Here is a 17,843-nt window from a genome sequence, read left to right as displayed (position 1 = left end):
AAAGCAAGTTCCAGGAAAGGCGCAAAGCTACACAGAGAAACCCTGTCTCAAAAACCAAAAAGAAAAATATATTAATATGGCTCTGAAGGAGATTAATAATTTTTTTGATTTAATATTCATCATCTAATAGAGAACATATATTAAAAATATAAACATTAATTTACAAATATTAAGCAACTTGTAATTAGAAAGATTCAAAGAAAAAAATTATCTTTCAGTTTCTGATATTTAATGTGAACCAAATAGAGAATTTCTTTTTTACACACGCACTGCCTTTTCTGAGCATTTGGTTTTTTGAAAATGGCATGTATTGGTTGTACAAAATACCTGGCTAAATTACAACATCCAGTGATGTATACAATGATAATGAGACATATGGAATAACTAAAAAATTCTGTAGTTGATTGGAATAGTAACGTACATATACACAATGGAGTACTACCTATTGGCAGGCAAATAGATGGAACTAGAAAAAATCATCCTGAGTGAGGTAACCCAGACTCAGAAAGGCAAACATGGTATGTACTCAATCATAAGTGGATACTGGATGTAAAGCAAAGGATAACCAGACTGCAACTCATAACCCCAGGGAAGCTACCTAGTAAAGAGGACCCTAAGAAAGACAAAGGTATCACCCAGTGACAGAGAAGGGATGAGATTTACATGAGCAAACTGGGGGGGGGGGTGGGTAATAGAGGGCAAGGGTCCGGGGAAGGAGAGCTTAGGGGAGCAGGAGTTACCAGCTGGATCAGGAGCAGAGGGAGAGAACAAAGAAAGAGATGCCATGATAAATGAAGACCACATGGGACTAACTGTTATGATAGAACTCCCATCCACTGTCTGATGGAAGCAGATGCAGAGATCATGGCCAAGCCCCAGGTGGAGCTCTGGGAATCCAGTCATAAAGAGGAGGGATTATATGAGCAAGAGATATTGAGACCATGATTGGAAAAAGCACAGGGACAAGTAGCCAAACTAGTGGATACACATGAACTTTGGACCAATAGCTGAGGATCCACCATGGAACTGGACCTGGCCCCCTGGATAAGTGAGACAGTTGATTGGTCTGTACTGTTTAGGAAGCCCCCAGGCAGTAGGACCAGGACATGTCCTTGGTGCATGAGCATGGCCTGTGCTGAGACACTTTGCTCAGCCTTGGTGTAGGGAGGAGGGGACTGGATCTGCCTCAACTGAATCTACCAGGCTGGGCTGACTCCCCAGGAGAGACCTTGCCATGGAGGAAGTGGGAGTTGGTGGATTGGGGGGAAGGCTGGGGGAGGGAGGACAGGGAGCCTGTGGCTGATATGTAAAATTAAATTAATTATAAAATAAAATATTTTAAGAAACTAAAAAGAAAAAGATTTTACATCCTGTTTGCACTGCTTATTTATTGCCCCAATAATTCACATAGTAGGAGAAAGAGCATCATATTATAATATGTTAAGAATTTTATACTGTGGATCAGAATACAAAATACATATACATATTATTGATATGGTATCTTGTTACATGTGCTAGTATGACCTCAAAGTTATTTGGTCTTGAAACTTCTTACTGAGCTATATGTTACATGCTTGCATCACCACTTTTAGCAACAGTTCTCAAATTTTAATAGACTCCCTTCCATTCAAAAAAGGAAGCTCTTTTTTGTGAGAATAGTTTCATGAGAAACATTCTTGTTTCTTTTGAGGTCAACCAAACAGCCAGAAGCAACACTGCATATGATGATATGAGGGAATGGAGACTAAATGAGAGATATACAGATGTGAGTAAAGAGGATGTGCTTAAACAAATTTGATGCATTTGAGCACCAGAGTAGATTACATTTCATTGGGTCAGATGATTCTGAATGAAACAGAAAACTCTCCACTCAATATAGAGCATCTCAAAGGCAGACCAAAACACATGAAGAGGGGACCTGTACATAAGTCATTTGAAATAATAAAGACAAGGAAGATTTGAGGACAGAGTGAAGATTATAGCATGAGTAACATCAGTAAAACTACTGACAAATGCTTGAATGAGTATGTAAGTGCAAATGGAACTGTAAGAGTTACTAAATAGTTAACGGAAAAAAACATTTACAAGGAAAATGGTTTGGTAGGAAATATAATTTGTTAGTGAGACAAACATGAGTAATATCAAATAGAATCTATATAAATATAACATTTTGTCCATAACTTTAAATAGTAAATAATGAGATTGAAATATTTTACATAATGGGACTCTGCCTCAATTCTGTTGCCAAACACAGATAGCAATATTAAATTTGTTTATTTTTCCAGAGCTCTCAAATTTCAATGATCCAGTGATGATCTTTTACCAGTGACAATAGGAAGTACCTCCAACATTTAATACTTTTCAAAATTTAGAACAATATCAAACCAAGAGAGATATTACAGAAGTTGACAACAGAGCTTTGATATCTAGGTCATGCATTTCTTATCAAATTCTTTAGCTATGTACTTTCATATAGCATTATAGTTAATTTTTTCTTAAAAATGACTTGATAAACAGAGCTGTAATAATACAGCTTTTCAAAAAAACACATTAACTTGTCTCATCTGATTGATTAACAAGGCCACTGATTATTTTGCAGATTAAAGAAACTTACAAATTTATCCTTGTCAGAATTTTAGTGATTTCCTCCAAATTGAGACATTCCTTCATAGAACAAGGAGGCAAGTAGGAGGCTCATAAATACAAAAAAAATATACAATTTTCATGCCAAAACTTTCAAGGCATAGCAGCCTGCCTACTAGGTTCCCCAAAGCTTTATAAGTAGCACTAGTTGCTGGAGAAAGATAGTCTCCTACCATCAGAAATGACTAGTCACTCAGGAAGCACAGGGTTGATGCTGTCCTGCATTATCACCCATGCAAAACAAGGACTTATCAGTGATATAGGTGCCTTCAGTGGTGCACATTCTGTGAGTAACCCATCACCCATACACCTGTAAGAAATCCAATAAGCTCACAAGTTTAAGCAAGAGCCAAAGGCAATTATGTCCTTAGTCTGTTTTTATTGTCCTAATAGATGTGAATGAATATTTGTTCATGTCACCCCAGAAAAATTTTACAATGTTAAATTACAACAGCATTAAAAAGCAACATTAATAAATACTATAAGTAACTTTGGTGATATATATTACAACTATTTGACTAATGTGCACATCATATTTTAATCCCAATTTCATGAATTAAATAATCACCTTAAATTTTAGTATTTATTTTATTTGTTACAGTATAATATAATTACATCAATTCCCCTTCCTTTTCCTCTGTGTATCCCTATAGTATCTTTAAAATTCTGGGCCTCTGTTCATCATTATTTGTTCGTGTGTGTGTGTGTATTTTAAAATACATAATACATCAATACAACCTACTCATTCTAGATAATGTTACTTGTATGTTTACATTTTCAGGACTGATCATGTGGTCTACAATAACAAATCCATTTGCTCTTTGCTTGGGAAAATCCTTTCTCCCACTCTCATAATTCTTTATGTGCCTCTAGTTGTTGGTGTAGGGTTGAGGCCTCGTGAGCTTTCTCCTACCCACCTTGTCATGTTTACCGGTGCTGTCCTTATGAAATTAATTTTGAGTCCATCATAGGTTGAGATTTTATGAGTATAACTTCTGTCTTTGCTAGAAGACACAATGTTCCAACAACCTCCTTGATTCTCTGGATCCTAGTTTTTCCAGCCCCTTTCTGCAAGGAACCTGGGAGCCTTAGATGCAGTTATGTGGTAGCTGTATCACTATAACTGGGCTACAGAGCTATGAATTATGATTTGGTTTGATTTTCTGTAGTGGTCCCTGCCTCTGGAAAAGAGATTTTCTGTGATGAGCACTGAGGATCACACACTTTTTGTAGGTATGATGACAACTATTTATAATGTAATCAGAAATTGTTTTGGCTTAGTAAAGTGGCAGTTTCAGAAGTTCTCCTCCAAGATCCATGACTTCACCAATTCTGGGAAACTGGCTAAGTTTCTAGTACCATGTATGGTTTACTCTTGGTGAGGGATGTTAAAACAATTAGAGAGCTGCAGGCTACTGCTAAGGTAGGAGTGTCATCATTGCACCTTTAGGGCTATTGTGCCACACCAGTCTTTGTTGTGGTTTATAGACATCATTGATAGTTTGGACTACTATTCGCTTCTCTCCTTTGGAAGGTGCCTTGTGCTTCTGTAGTGTCGATGACAATGGAGGACAAAAGCAACAGCCTATGATGTTTCAGGAGTCTGTTGTACTACCCTGACCGGAAACTCAAAAGAAGGCTTTTCATGCCTGGTGTGGGTGTTTTTTGATTGATCATGATTCTTGGAGGAACATTGTCAGCCCAGATGAAAACATTTCATTTAGACTTTATTTGTATATGTTGTTGGGTGGTTTTACTCTTTTGGGGTGTGTGTAATCCAGCTCCCTAATAATTTACACATGGACGGTTATTATTACTTATGAACATTCGGCCTTAACTTGACTTAGTTTCTAGCCTGCTTTTCCTAACATATCCTATCTGCCTTTTGTTTCTGGGCTTTTCCCATTCTCTTACTTCTGTTCCTTACTATTGTTCTGTGGCTTGCTGTGTATCTGGGTGACTGGTTCCTTGTGTCCTCTTCCTTCTCTGGCTCCTGAATTTATCTCTCCTCCCACTTTTCTCCATATATATATATATATACATATACATAGATACAGATAGAAAGATAGATAGATAGATAGATAGATAGATAGATAGATAGATAGATAGATAGATAGAGATATGTAGCCCCATCGATCCTTTCTCCTAACTTACTATTGTAAGGAGTCACTATTCTTTGTGCATGTGGCCACAGGTAGGTTGCTCATGACTCAGTATGTGGACTACACCCTTTTGCACATTGTCAGCACTAACTAGATTCAGATGGGGAGGGAATAATAGTTATAATTATTTTAAAGAATATATGAAGTTGAGAGGGAATTGCTTGGTGAAACCTGGAAAGAATTGGATGGAGATGTTGCAGATGTATGCATAAAATCAAAATATGTCGGATACATATATGAAACTTTCAAACTATAAGAAAGTTTTATTAAAACATTCTGCCTTTCTTTTCATCCATGAAAGTTTACTTGGTCCATATGTCAGTATTTCTATTTCTGTATACAGTCTCAATATCTCAGTGTCAGATTTACAGAGAACATATGTGGCTGGTGACAGATAGAATCTTGTTGAGCCATCCTAATCCACGACATAACTTCAATGATCATAGATTGTCCCTAGGCTTTTTTTGAGAAAATTAAAAGTGTCTGCTTAGGATTCAGAACATCAGCAAGACAGATAGCATGTCCTGATTGCCCCTGGCATCCATGGATGCAGTGATTCCTTGCTATGAATTTCAACCCTAAAGGAATCTATTTTTGCATTTTGTTTCTTTTCAAAGACAGTTACATCAGAAGGACTTTCAAAAGCTATTTTACCACAAAGTACAATGAGCAGATTGTGATATCTAACTATTTCTCAAATATCTCATAAAATAGTTACAAACCTTAAAATATTTCTGATTTAGAATATATCAATAAATTGAACATTTAAGATATAACTCAGATAATACACTTAAAGTTTGAAATAATATATGAAACAATCTAATACAAACTTTTTTTACTTCATATTGCTAAGATAATTATAAATTTACAAATAAAATACAGAATTAGCTACTTTGTGCTCATTCAACACCAAACTTGGCCTCTACTTTAATAAGAGGAGCACGTATAACCATTTCAAGATTTGATAATGTTATGCTCTGTATGCCCAGAAACATACCTATCCAAAATCCAAAATTTTGATAACACAAGTGACACAAGCATTTCTTTCATTAAGACTCTCCTGAATTACATATTGTGTGTCATTCTCAAAAAATATGTCATATATATGGGGTTAAGAATAAAATTTAAACATCCATCTCATCTTGCTCATCATAGTTTTCTCAAAATGTCCCATATTCATCACAGTGGGACAGGAATCAGAGCAAAACCACTCCTAGAAATCAGGCTTTAGCCTTTAAGTGTTACCTCTGGTTATCTACTTCCATGCCTGGCAACAACTGGCAAAAGATCCCAGAGCCTTCAACAAGTGATTAAACATAACCATTATGGGAACATATTAGAATCATATATAACATTCTTTTCCTCGCCTCAAAGAGTTATGGTCATCTCATGTTAAATGAGTCCCCCTCTCAGAGTCACAAGAATTCATAATAATCTTAAGAATTCCAATAATGTACAGATGTCTAATTTTACATTTCTATTGAGATTGAAGCAATTTCTCTGCTGTGAGAACACCACAAGCTTCAGTATATAATGGAGCAAAGGATTTAGTCCTACATTCTCATTTCAAAGTGCAGAAGCAGAAAGACAGCAACAGAAGACAGATCATGTGCATGCTGTTCCATTCTTTGTGAGTTCATATGTATGTCAGCACTGTTATCTCTGGAAGATGCAAGGATTCCTTGGATTTATCAGCACCTCTGGCTCTTATAGTCATCCCATCTAATCCCGTACAGATTGGGCATTGAGAAGAAGGTTTGATAAAGACATCCCATTTATGGCTAAGTGCTCCAGGGTCTCTTACTGTGTTCACATTGTTCAGTTGTGGGTCTGTGTGTTAATTACTATTTACTGTAAAGAGAAGCTTCCATGGTGAGGGTTAAGCAATAGACGGACATATGCATATAATTACGAATGATACTTTCTAAAAATATAATTTACATTTTTAAATATGTAAAAATTTTGCATATAATAAACAGCTCCTAGAAACCATGTTATTAAAATAAAACCTCAATGCCAGAAGTGGGGCATCTTCTGAAGAGTTAATGACCAGTGAGGCCCCACAGGTCCTCAAGATATTACAGACTCTTGTCATTACTTGGATTGCCCACTGCAATTAGATAATTCCCCATTGCTGAAGGCACCACATAACTTGGATATCATAGAGAAAATAATCTGGAACTGAGCTAGAAACAACTTCTCTCCTGTGAAATTTCATAGATCAAAAAGGTGCTAAGTAGTCACCTGAGAAAGAAAAATGTATAAATGTTCTTACTCAACTGTCAACCATGCCATCTATAAGATCAATGTGTCAAGTAAAATGTGCCTACTTATAGCATAGTAGCAATTTGCTTATGGGGTAATTTATTGTTCTCTAATTGAATTTGATAACAGCCATAAGAAGGAATGCATGGCAGATACTATAAACTTTGCTCCAAATATCCTCTTATCAGCTCTTTATTTTCTGCAAAATTTGTTCCTAGTAATGAGATTCCACCTATAACGAATTACATCAGCATCACACGTTTCATGTGAATTTTGAATATTAATTGGATGGAAATGTATTTTTAGAGTTGATATTATTTTCCAACTTTTGTATAATTCTTACTGTTATTTAATTGAAATTGTCAGCATAGAAAACAATCCTCTCTAAATATGAACTCAATCAACCTATTTGTTCCTGAAAAACAAGGCACATTCCATTCTATCAATCTCTTTAGAAATTGTAATATAAAAGATATTTCAGAACCAGAATATGTCTATAAACAACCTAGGATTCTGAGAAAATGACATCTTTCTGAAACAACTCAAATGTGTTGTCATTCTATCAACACATTATCAGTTCTCTGAGTTCCACAACAAAGTTGCTGTTCATTTTCAATAACAGACTAGGAAAGTTGTGGCTGCTTACTTTGAAGTAATTTGGAGACTTACTTTTCCATTGATTGTGCTTCTTGTAACAGTACATATCTTTTGATTGTCTGTTACTGTAAAACATAACAAAACGACACCATTGGAACTAAAGGAGTCTCACTTCTTTCATGAATCTCTCAGGAACATACAAAGTTCAGATTAGAGAGAAGTTATACATAACTGAAAATATTACTTATTTTGAACCATAGGAGAGCTAGCTTTTCCCTAGATAACTTCAATTTAGCATAAACAAAAAAAGCAGAAGGAGTCTACAAACTTTAGTATCATTTCATTCATCTAGTAAAATAGGTGAAGGTGCAAGTTTCTGTCCTGCCAGCAACTCCCAAATATCTGGCAGCCACTTCCCAAATAATTGACTCAGAGGCTTAATATTACTTATAAATGATTGCTGGGTAACTCAGGCTTATACCAACTAGCTCTTACACTTAAATTAACTCATAATTCTTATCTATTTAGCCACATGGCTTGGTACCTTTTCTCAGTACATTCTCATCTTGCTTCCTCTGCATCTGGCTGGCGACCCCCGACTCCACCCTTCCTCTTCCCAGAATTCTACTAGTCTGGCTCTGGAGCTCACTTGCTTCCTGCCCAGCAATTGGTCAATCAGCTTTATTCTTAACATCGAGCATGATCCACAATAGTCTGTTACTGTAAAATATAACAAAATGATACCATCAGAATTAAAGGATTCTTACTTCAGTTTAGAGAATAATTACATATAACTGAAAATATTTACTTATTTTGAACCATAGGAGATCTAGCTTTTCCCTGGATAACTTCAATATAGTATAACCCAAGAGAAGCAGAAGCATTCTAAAAGTCTTAGTATCATTTCAATTACTTAATAAAACAGGTGCAGTGATATAAAATATAAAGGATGAAATGATTGACTACAAACAATAGGTACTACTGAAGAGATATTAAGTAGTGACACCTTGATAAATCAAGGCATCACAATAAAGACTCCCTTTTATACATTCACTATTATTTATAAGAGAAGAAAACAACTTCTGCATGTAGGTGTGAGCATCCAGGTATAAACACTGAGGGAAATATACATTGGTGTTTTCAAAGCTGTATGACTAAAACTTCACAGTGCACATTTCCTGGCACAAGCCAAGTGGTTCCAAGCCAACATTCCTCTTCCAAGCATCTGTTTTCTCTACAGACTTTTGTCACTTTCAGGGACATTTCATTCTCCTTAGTAAGATTAACACATTTCCATTAAAAAATAAATATCTCCTGTTACTCAGTTTCTAGATCTTTAATATGCTCACTGATTCATTGCTATTATTTAAAATTCTTTAAATATTTCAGGCATTGGCCAGCCTACTGCAAAATCTGGAGTGTAATGGAGCAAAGAGTTCTGTGAACTTCTTTTTTGAGAAATTGAACATGATGATTTCTTCTACATAGTCTGCAAAACCAAAATATTCAAGACCATGGAAATATTGTCTTCTTTTACTGTGTTCTGAGATGAAGGTCTAGCTCCAAATCTCTTCCAGGTAAGGAATCTGATGTTCTCAAGCTGCTTTGTGTCTCAAGCCATGATACCCTGCCTTAACAGACTCCTGATGGGGCGCTTCCCATCTTGCTTCTAGGAGCACCATAGGCTCCCAGTGATTCTTTCTTTGAAAAATAGGACAAACAAGTGATCTACCAAATATATGGATCAGCTCTCATCACTGGGGAAGGTGTCGTGTAAAGTAAATGTGTAGGCAGTTTTGCTTTCTGTTGAGGTCATTCTCTTCTTTGAAGACATCAACATTGTAAAACCTCAGAGAAGTGAAAAGCTGAATTATTACCTAGGAACCAAGCATTGTAGGAAAATGGCAAGCATGGCACAAATATCCCCTTTAAGGATGGCCTCAGTATAAGCCACAACGTAGAGGGGCCTTAGTCCTGGTCAGTGCTCACGGGTCTCATTTCTTTCTTCAGTTACATGGCAATTCAATTTCAAGGTAGCTTGCATTTGTTGGTTTGATGTAATTTGAGACAATTTTGCAGGATAGCCCAAATTTTCCTGAGACTCACCCTTGGATCCTCCTCCTTCAGCATATTTAGTGTTGACATTATAAACATAGATTAACAAACTGGGCTTTGATGTGGGCTTTGGGGTTAATAAAAGACAATGTAATCGACTTCTCTCCCTAAGAGTTCTGATAAATATGAGTCAATTCTTTATAACTTTCCCACTAGAATATTTACTAATTCATTCATTGTAATAGCATACATTACTCCTTCAGCTTCAGATTTCTATTTCAGAAAAGACACATTTTATTTATTTATTCATTGAAAATAGATTATTTTACCATGCAATATATTGATTACTATTTCCCCTCCTTCTAGTCCTCCAACTTCCTCCCCACCTCCCTTCCCATCTGGATCCACTCAAATTCTGTCTTTTATTAGAAAAGAACAGACTTTAAGAGACAACAGCCAAACCTTAAAAAACAAAATATAACAAGATAAAACAAAAACCATCACATCAGAGTTAGACAAGGCAACCCCACAGAAACAAAAAGAGCCCTAAGAGAAGGCACTAGTGTCAGAGATCCATTCATTCACATACTCATGACTTCACTAGAACTAGTAAGCTGAAAGCTAGATCATATCCTCACTAGGTAATATATAATATATACTATAAATACACACAGAATACATGGTCCATACTCATGTAGGCCCTGGGCTTGCTTCTTCAGTATCTGTGAGTTCATATGAGTCTTGCTCAGTTGATTCCAAAGGCCTCGTTCATCTGGTATCCTCAATCCATCTGGCTGTTACACTTTTTCTACTACCTCTTCCACAGGATTCCCTGAGCTCTCGGGTGAAGGATTTGATAGAGACATACCATTGAGAGCTACACGTCCAAAGGTCTTTCTTTCTGGGTAATGTTTAGCTGTGGGTCTCTGTATTTGCTGTGGGATGAAGGTTCTCTGGTGATGGATCATAAGGCACTTGATGTATGAGAATGACAGAATATTATTAGGAGTCATTTTATATAGTGGTATTTGCTCTGCCCGTGACCTTGGGCTATATGGTCTGAAGGAGGCAGTGTTTTGCTGTTCTACATAACCTCTTAAGAGGAGAGGAGATAGGGGTCACGTGGTAAGAGGCTGTGTAGATGGCAAGAAGCAATGAACATGTTTGAGCAAGTGTCTTATAGTAGAATAACTCATCCTTTGAGTATATGTCCAAGAGTACTATACATGAGTGTTGAGGTAGATTGACTCATAACCTTCTTAGGATCACCATATTGATTTTCATATGGCTGTACAAGTTTGCACTCCCACCAGCAATAGATGAGTATTCCTGTTATTCCACATCTTCACCAGCTTGAGCTGTCACTGTGTTATTGATCTTAGCCATTCTGACAGTTGTAAGATAGAACTTTAAAGTAGTTTTGGTTTTCATTTCCGTGATTGCTAAGGATGTTGAACATTTCTTTAAATATTTCTCAGCTGTTTGAGTTTTTTCTATTGAGAATTCCCTGTTCAAACAGACACATTGATCAATGGAATCAAACTGAAGACTTAGTCATAAACTACATAACCGCACACACCTGATTTTTAAGAAAGAAGTCACAAACACTGAAAAATAAAGAAAACATTATTAGAAAATGATGTGGATCAAACTGGATGGCTACATGGAGAATAGTGCAAATAAATCCATAATTATCATCCTTCACAGAACTCAGCTTCAAACAGATCAAAGACCTCAACATAAAACCAGATACATTAAACTTTCTAGAAGAGAAAGAGGAAAATAGCCTTGAATGTACAGGCAGAGGAGATTTTCTGAACAGAACACCAATACTGCAGGTAGTAAGAGGACATTTGAGCTATGCTTTTCAGTTATTAAATAAATGAATATGGCCCATGAATTAACCTCGTCTTTTTAGAGTGCTCACAGATAAAAAAGATAAGGTTTAGAAAGACATGAACAGTCATATTTTCTTATCATCATTTGTTACTGTGGTACCATTTTAAAATATGATATAAAGAAGCATTCAGCTTCTGACCCACTCCCAACCTTTCCCTTGTTTGATTAATAGCATGTCAGGGAAAAAGCTTCTGACAAAGGAATCCAAGAGGTAAGGCCACTCTACATAAAGTGTGATCACTGTACATGTTGGAACATTTTCCTAGCCTCACCACAGATTTTAAGAATGTGGATATTGAAGACATTTCCTCAATATATGTATTTCTGAACATCATCTATCTCTGGACATAGTGAAGAATTTTCCTTCAGTGACTGTGGCAGATTAGTTTATGAGGGATGTGAATGACATTTTTCACAAACAAAAAATCTAGGATGAGGTAATGGAATGTAGAGAAGAAAGTGGTGTGGCGAGGAAGGGAATTAATGATGTATACTAGGGTGGCGACCTTACTTTTCCTGTGTCGACTAAGTCAGAGGATTTCTGTCCACATTTGTACTAGTGCCTATGTAATGAGATTTCAAATATTTAACAATTTTGTGACTATTTTTGCCTTAGATTAAAAGATGCTTGTGATTAATTCACAGCTGATATCTTTAATTTTTTGGAGGTTCTCCTACATCTCATGAAGTAAAATTGTAATGTCCCTGGGTGAATTTCCACAAAGATTGTCTCATATTTCACATTCTGGGTCGATCATTTCCCTCCCTGCCTTATTCTCAATTTAAAACACTCAATGGAATAAACTTTAAGTGGATATGAATCATAGAACAAGCCCTGAATATCATAACCTTTCAAAACTATCTCCTCCACTTGTGACATATCAGAATTAATGAGCATGAAAATAAAATGCCTCGGGCTGAAGCTCATAAGATCTATGGACCAGTATTGCCTGACTTTGTAAAGATTCTTTGTTCTTTGCTTCAACACTATAGTGGAAATTTTCCTTAATGGGACAGTAATATTTGTGTGTGTGTGAAGGGTGTAGATAAAGTTATTATGTTCCTGAGTACTCAAAAAGTTAGCTTGTCCTTGTTTTAACATTTGAAGTTATGTGCCATTCAATTCGATGTAGACTGTTTCTAACAGATCACAGTTATTTAAATGAAGAGTTGTAAGTAAATAATAATTTGAGTGTAAATATATTCAATGACATCCAGGTATGATTATTGCATCTTATATTTTACAAATAATCATATTACAGATAGTACCTTTCTTCTCTATCTTCTGACTTACTTATTACAGATTTAATCTATTTATTTATTTAAATTTTTACTTTTTGAGAATTTCATACATGCATATTATGTGTTTTGTAATCATCTATATGATATATAATAGGAAATATGAAAACATGCTTCTGCAGTCCTGAGTGTTCTTTCATAAATGTTTAGGAAAAGAAGTTCTGCACATTTCCAAAGTTGTGGGAAACATGCTTAGATTGTACAGTTCTTATAACGTAGACAGGATAACACTTTGATCATTGTGAGATAATAGTGGAAGGTACAATGTAGACAAAGTGTCTTAGTATTAATAATAAACAAAATGTTTCTATGAAAATGCAGAGCATTTCCTTGATCTTTGATATTTATAGATTTGAAATGTGGCTAAGCAGTGTGTTCACACTGTCTTCTTTGTTGTAGATCGTAAAGGTTCTTGGAAGAATAGAAGCAAAAATAACAAACACTGTAATCTTAGAAGCCACAGATTTATTCATTTTCTTCCTTTAAGTAGTATCAGATATTAAATAACTGAAATGTATTATGTATTGCCATATTACAGAAACATTGGTAATAGACATAGTTAAGAGTCTATAATTTTTTGGAGAATTTATTTTTTTCACAATGGGCTGTATCTATTATATTTTCCTTCTGAAATTCAATACTGAGGTACTTTGCATTTGTACATTTTTACAGACTTGGCATTAGCAAAGTGGGACTTTGTCAAATCACACTGCATGAGATCTTTGTAAATAGTGGTCTTTTAAAGACAGACAAGAAACTCTTGACTTTGTGATGTTTACACAGAATCAACATTTAATAAAATACTGATTATTTGTTTTATAAAGAAAGTTGTGAGAACAGATACATTATCATGAGAATTTGGGCAACTAAAATAATAATTAGCTGCAAATCTCTCATTGAAAGAACCTGGAAATTATTGTGGAGATTTCTCAAAACGTAAAACTAGAGCTGTCATAGTTACAACATTACTGAGTATATACCCAAGTAACTGTCAAACTACAGATGTGCTTATTAATCTAAATCTAATGCTCTTCTTTTCACAGTATCCAGGAAATATAATCAGCTTAGATGCCCATTTACAAATGAATGCATAATTGAAATATGGCATGTATACATGGTGAAAATTTATTCAAAATAAAATGAAATTATAAAATTTGCATAAATGTGGATTGAACTCAAAAATACAATATTTAGTAAGGTAACTAATATCAGAAAAAAATTGTCTTTATGCATGACTTTTAGATTTTAAATTTTGTGCCTATAAATTTATTCAGTGCAAATGCAGATTGCAGAAGACTACACAGAAGGACTAGTGACAGGAGAAAAGAGAGGCTTCAACTCAGAAAGGTCAGGAGGAAAACAAATATTTGTAATATGAAAGGGAAAGGTGACAATTGGTTGGGGAGATGGATTAAGCATTTTTGTCCAAAAAGAGACAAGGAGACACACAAAAATGAGTATTATGATAAAGCCAAAAAAAAAAGTGAATTATCTTACTTAGTAAGTAAATTAAAAAAAAATGTAACAGGGTTCAAGACATGGAAAGAAAGAAGTCAAGCTTTCCATATTTGCAGATGACTTAATAGTATACATGAGTGACCCCAAAAATTCAACCAAGGAACTGATACAGCTTACAAATACATTCAGCAAAATAGCAGGATACAAGATCAACTCAAAAAAATCAGTAGTCCTCCTATATACAATAGAAAAGAGGCTGAGAAGGAAATCAGAGATACATCATCCTTTACAATAGCTACAAATGATATAAAATACCTTGGGGTAACTCTAACTAAGCAAAGGAAGAACCTATATGACAAGAACTTTAAGTCCCTGAAAAAAGAAATTGAAGAAGGTGTCAGAAAATGGAAAGATCTCCCATGCTCATGGATAGGCAGGATTAACATAGTAAAAATGGTGATCTTACCAAAAGCAATCTACAGATTCAACACAATCCCCATCAAACTACCAACACAATTCTTCACAGATCTGGAAAAAAAAATACTCAACTTCATATGGATAAACAAAAAAACCAGGATAGCCAAAAGAATCCTGTACAATAAAACAACCTCTGGAGGCATCACAATCCCCGACCTGAAGCTCTACTATAGAGCTAATGTAATAAAAACAGCTTGGTACTGGCATAAAAACCAACATGTGGACCAATGGAATCGAATTGAAGACCCTGACATTAACCTGCACATGTATGAACATATAATTTTTGACAAAGAAGCCAAAAATGTACAATGGAAAAAAGAAAGCATCTTCAACAAATGGTACTGGCATAACTGGATGTCAATGTGTAGAAGGCTGCAAATAGATCCATATATGTCACTGTGCACAAAACTTAAGTCCAAGTCGATCAAACCTCAACATGAATCCAGTTACTCTGAACCTGATAAAAGAGAAAGTAAGAAGTAATCTTGAACACATTGGCACCAGAGATCATTTTCTAAATATAACACCAGTAGCACAGACACTGAGAGAAACAATCAATCAATGGGACCTGTTGAAACTGAGAAGCTTTTGTAGAGCCAAGAACATGGTCAACAAGACAAAGTGACAGCCGACAGAATTGGAAAAGGTCTTCACCAACCCCACATCTGACAGAGGGCTGATATCCAGAATATATAAAGAACTTAAGAAATTAGACAACAAAATGTCCAACAGTCCAATTAAGATATGAGCTATAGAACTAAACAGAGAATTCTCCACAGAGGAAGTTCAAATGGCTGAAAGACATTTAAGGAATTGCTCAACATCCCTAATTATCTGGGAAATGAAAATCAAAAGGACTCTGAGATAAAACCTGACACCTCTCAGAATGGCTAAGATCAAAAACAGCTTATGCCGGAGAGGATGTGGAGCAAGGGGAACTCTCCTCCACTGCTGGTGGGAATGCAAGCTTCTTTAGCCACATTGGAAATCAATATGGCGCTTCCTTAGAAAATTGGGAATCCATCTCCCCCAAGACCTAGTTGTAGCACTCTTGTGCATATACCCAAGGAATGCTCAATCATACCACAAGGGCATTTGCTCAGCTATGTTCGTATCAACTTTGTTTGTAATAGCCAGAACCTGGAAACAACCTAGATGCCCTTCAACAGAAGAATGGATAAAGAAAATATGGTACATATACCCAATGGAGTACTACTCCTCAGAGAAAAACAATGACAGCATGAGGTTTGCAGGCAATTGGATGGATCTAGAAAAAAATCACCAAGTGAGGTAACCCAGACTCAGAAAGACAAACATGGTATGTACTCACTCATAGGAGGATACTAGATATAAAACAAAGATGACTAGACTGCTACACAACTCCAGGAAGGCTACCTAGAAAACAGGACCCTAGGAAAGACACAGGGATAGCCCAATGACAGAGAAATGGATGAGATCTACATGAACAACCTGTACGACTGTGGGAGTAAGGAATGACAAGGTTCAAGGGAAAGAGAGTAGGAGATCCCAGCTGAATCAAGAACAGAAATGGAGAACAAGGAATAACACACCATGATATAAAAGACCACATGAGAACAGGAAGAAGCAAAGTGCTAGAGAGGTCCCCAGAAATCCACAATGATACATCCTCTGTAGACTACTGGCAATGGTCGAGAGAAAGCCTGATCTGACCTAGTCTCGTGTTCAGATGGCCAAACACCCTAATTGTTGTGCTGGAACTCTCATCCAATAACTGATGGAAGTGGATGCAGAGATCCTCAGCCAGGCTCCAGGTGGAGCTCCAGGAGTCCAATTGTTGAGAAAGAGGAGGGACTGTAAGAGTGTGAATTGTTGAGACCAAGGTTGGAAAAGCAGGGACAAATAGCCAAACTAATGGAAGCACATGAATTATGAACCAAAAGCTGTGGAGCCCCCAACTGGATTAGGCCTTCTGGATAAGTGAGACAATTGAATAGCTTGAACTGTTTGGGAGGCACCCAGGCAGTGGTACCTGGACCTATCCTTACTGTATGATCTGGCTGTTTGGAACCTTGGGTTTACACAGGGACATTTTGCTCAGCCAGGAAGGAGGGGACTGGACCTGCCTATACTGAATCCACCAGGTTCAATTGAATCCCCAGGGGAATCTTGGCCCTGGAGCAGATGTGAATGGAGGGGAGGAGATGTACTATTAAGAGGATTGGCCTAGTTAGAGTAGGTGTAACATTGTTTGAGGAAGTATTTCACTGTGGGTAGGCTTTAAGGTTTCAGATTCTCAGCCAGGCCCAGTGTCTCTCTTTCTTCTGCTGCTTGCCAATCTAGATGTAGAACAATATGCTCCTTCACTTGCAACAAATCTCCCTGTATGTGAGCATGCTTTCTGTCATGATGATAATGTACTCAATCTCTGAACCTATAAGTTAGCCCCAGTTAAATGTTTTCCTTTATAAGAGTTGCTATGGTGTCTTTTCATAGCAATAGAAACCCTAACTAAGAATTCATAATCTTCTGCTCACATCATTTTCTACAGTGTAAATCTATCAGTCTGCAAAAATGAGAAATTAAATTTGATACTTTTGATCCTAATCAAGAAGATACTACAGAAAAGATGATGGTACCATACTTCTAAAGTTATCTATGTAATGCTTAGTAGTATAATTACTCATAAACATGTATTTTTTACAAAGCCAAAATTTAATCCATTCCATTTCACTTTGATACAGAAAATCAGACTAATGATTATATACATATAATATTTTTTAAAAAGTTGTATTGCTTATTGTAGGAAAAGAAGACAGTCTTTTGAGTTGTTAGTGAGAACCAGGTAATCTTTCGGTTTTTAATATATTAAGGCGGGCACATGGAGAAACCCTGCTGGAGAATTAAGTTTTAAGAAGATATAAAAAGGATCAAAGTGAACAGGAAAGAAGCAGAAAACAGATGACATCTTTTGAAGTTCAAGACTCACTATTGCCTACAGCAATGGCT

The sequence above is a fragment of the Onychomys torridus genome, chromosome 9, assembly GCF_903995425.1.
Source record: "Onychomys torridus chromosome 9, mOncTor1.1, whole genome shotgun sequence".
NCBI lineage: Eukaryota > Metazoa > Chordata > Mammalia > Rodentia > Cricetidae > Onychomys > Onychomys torridus.
Note: the sequence above shows the minus strand (reverse complement) of the source record.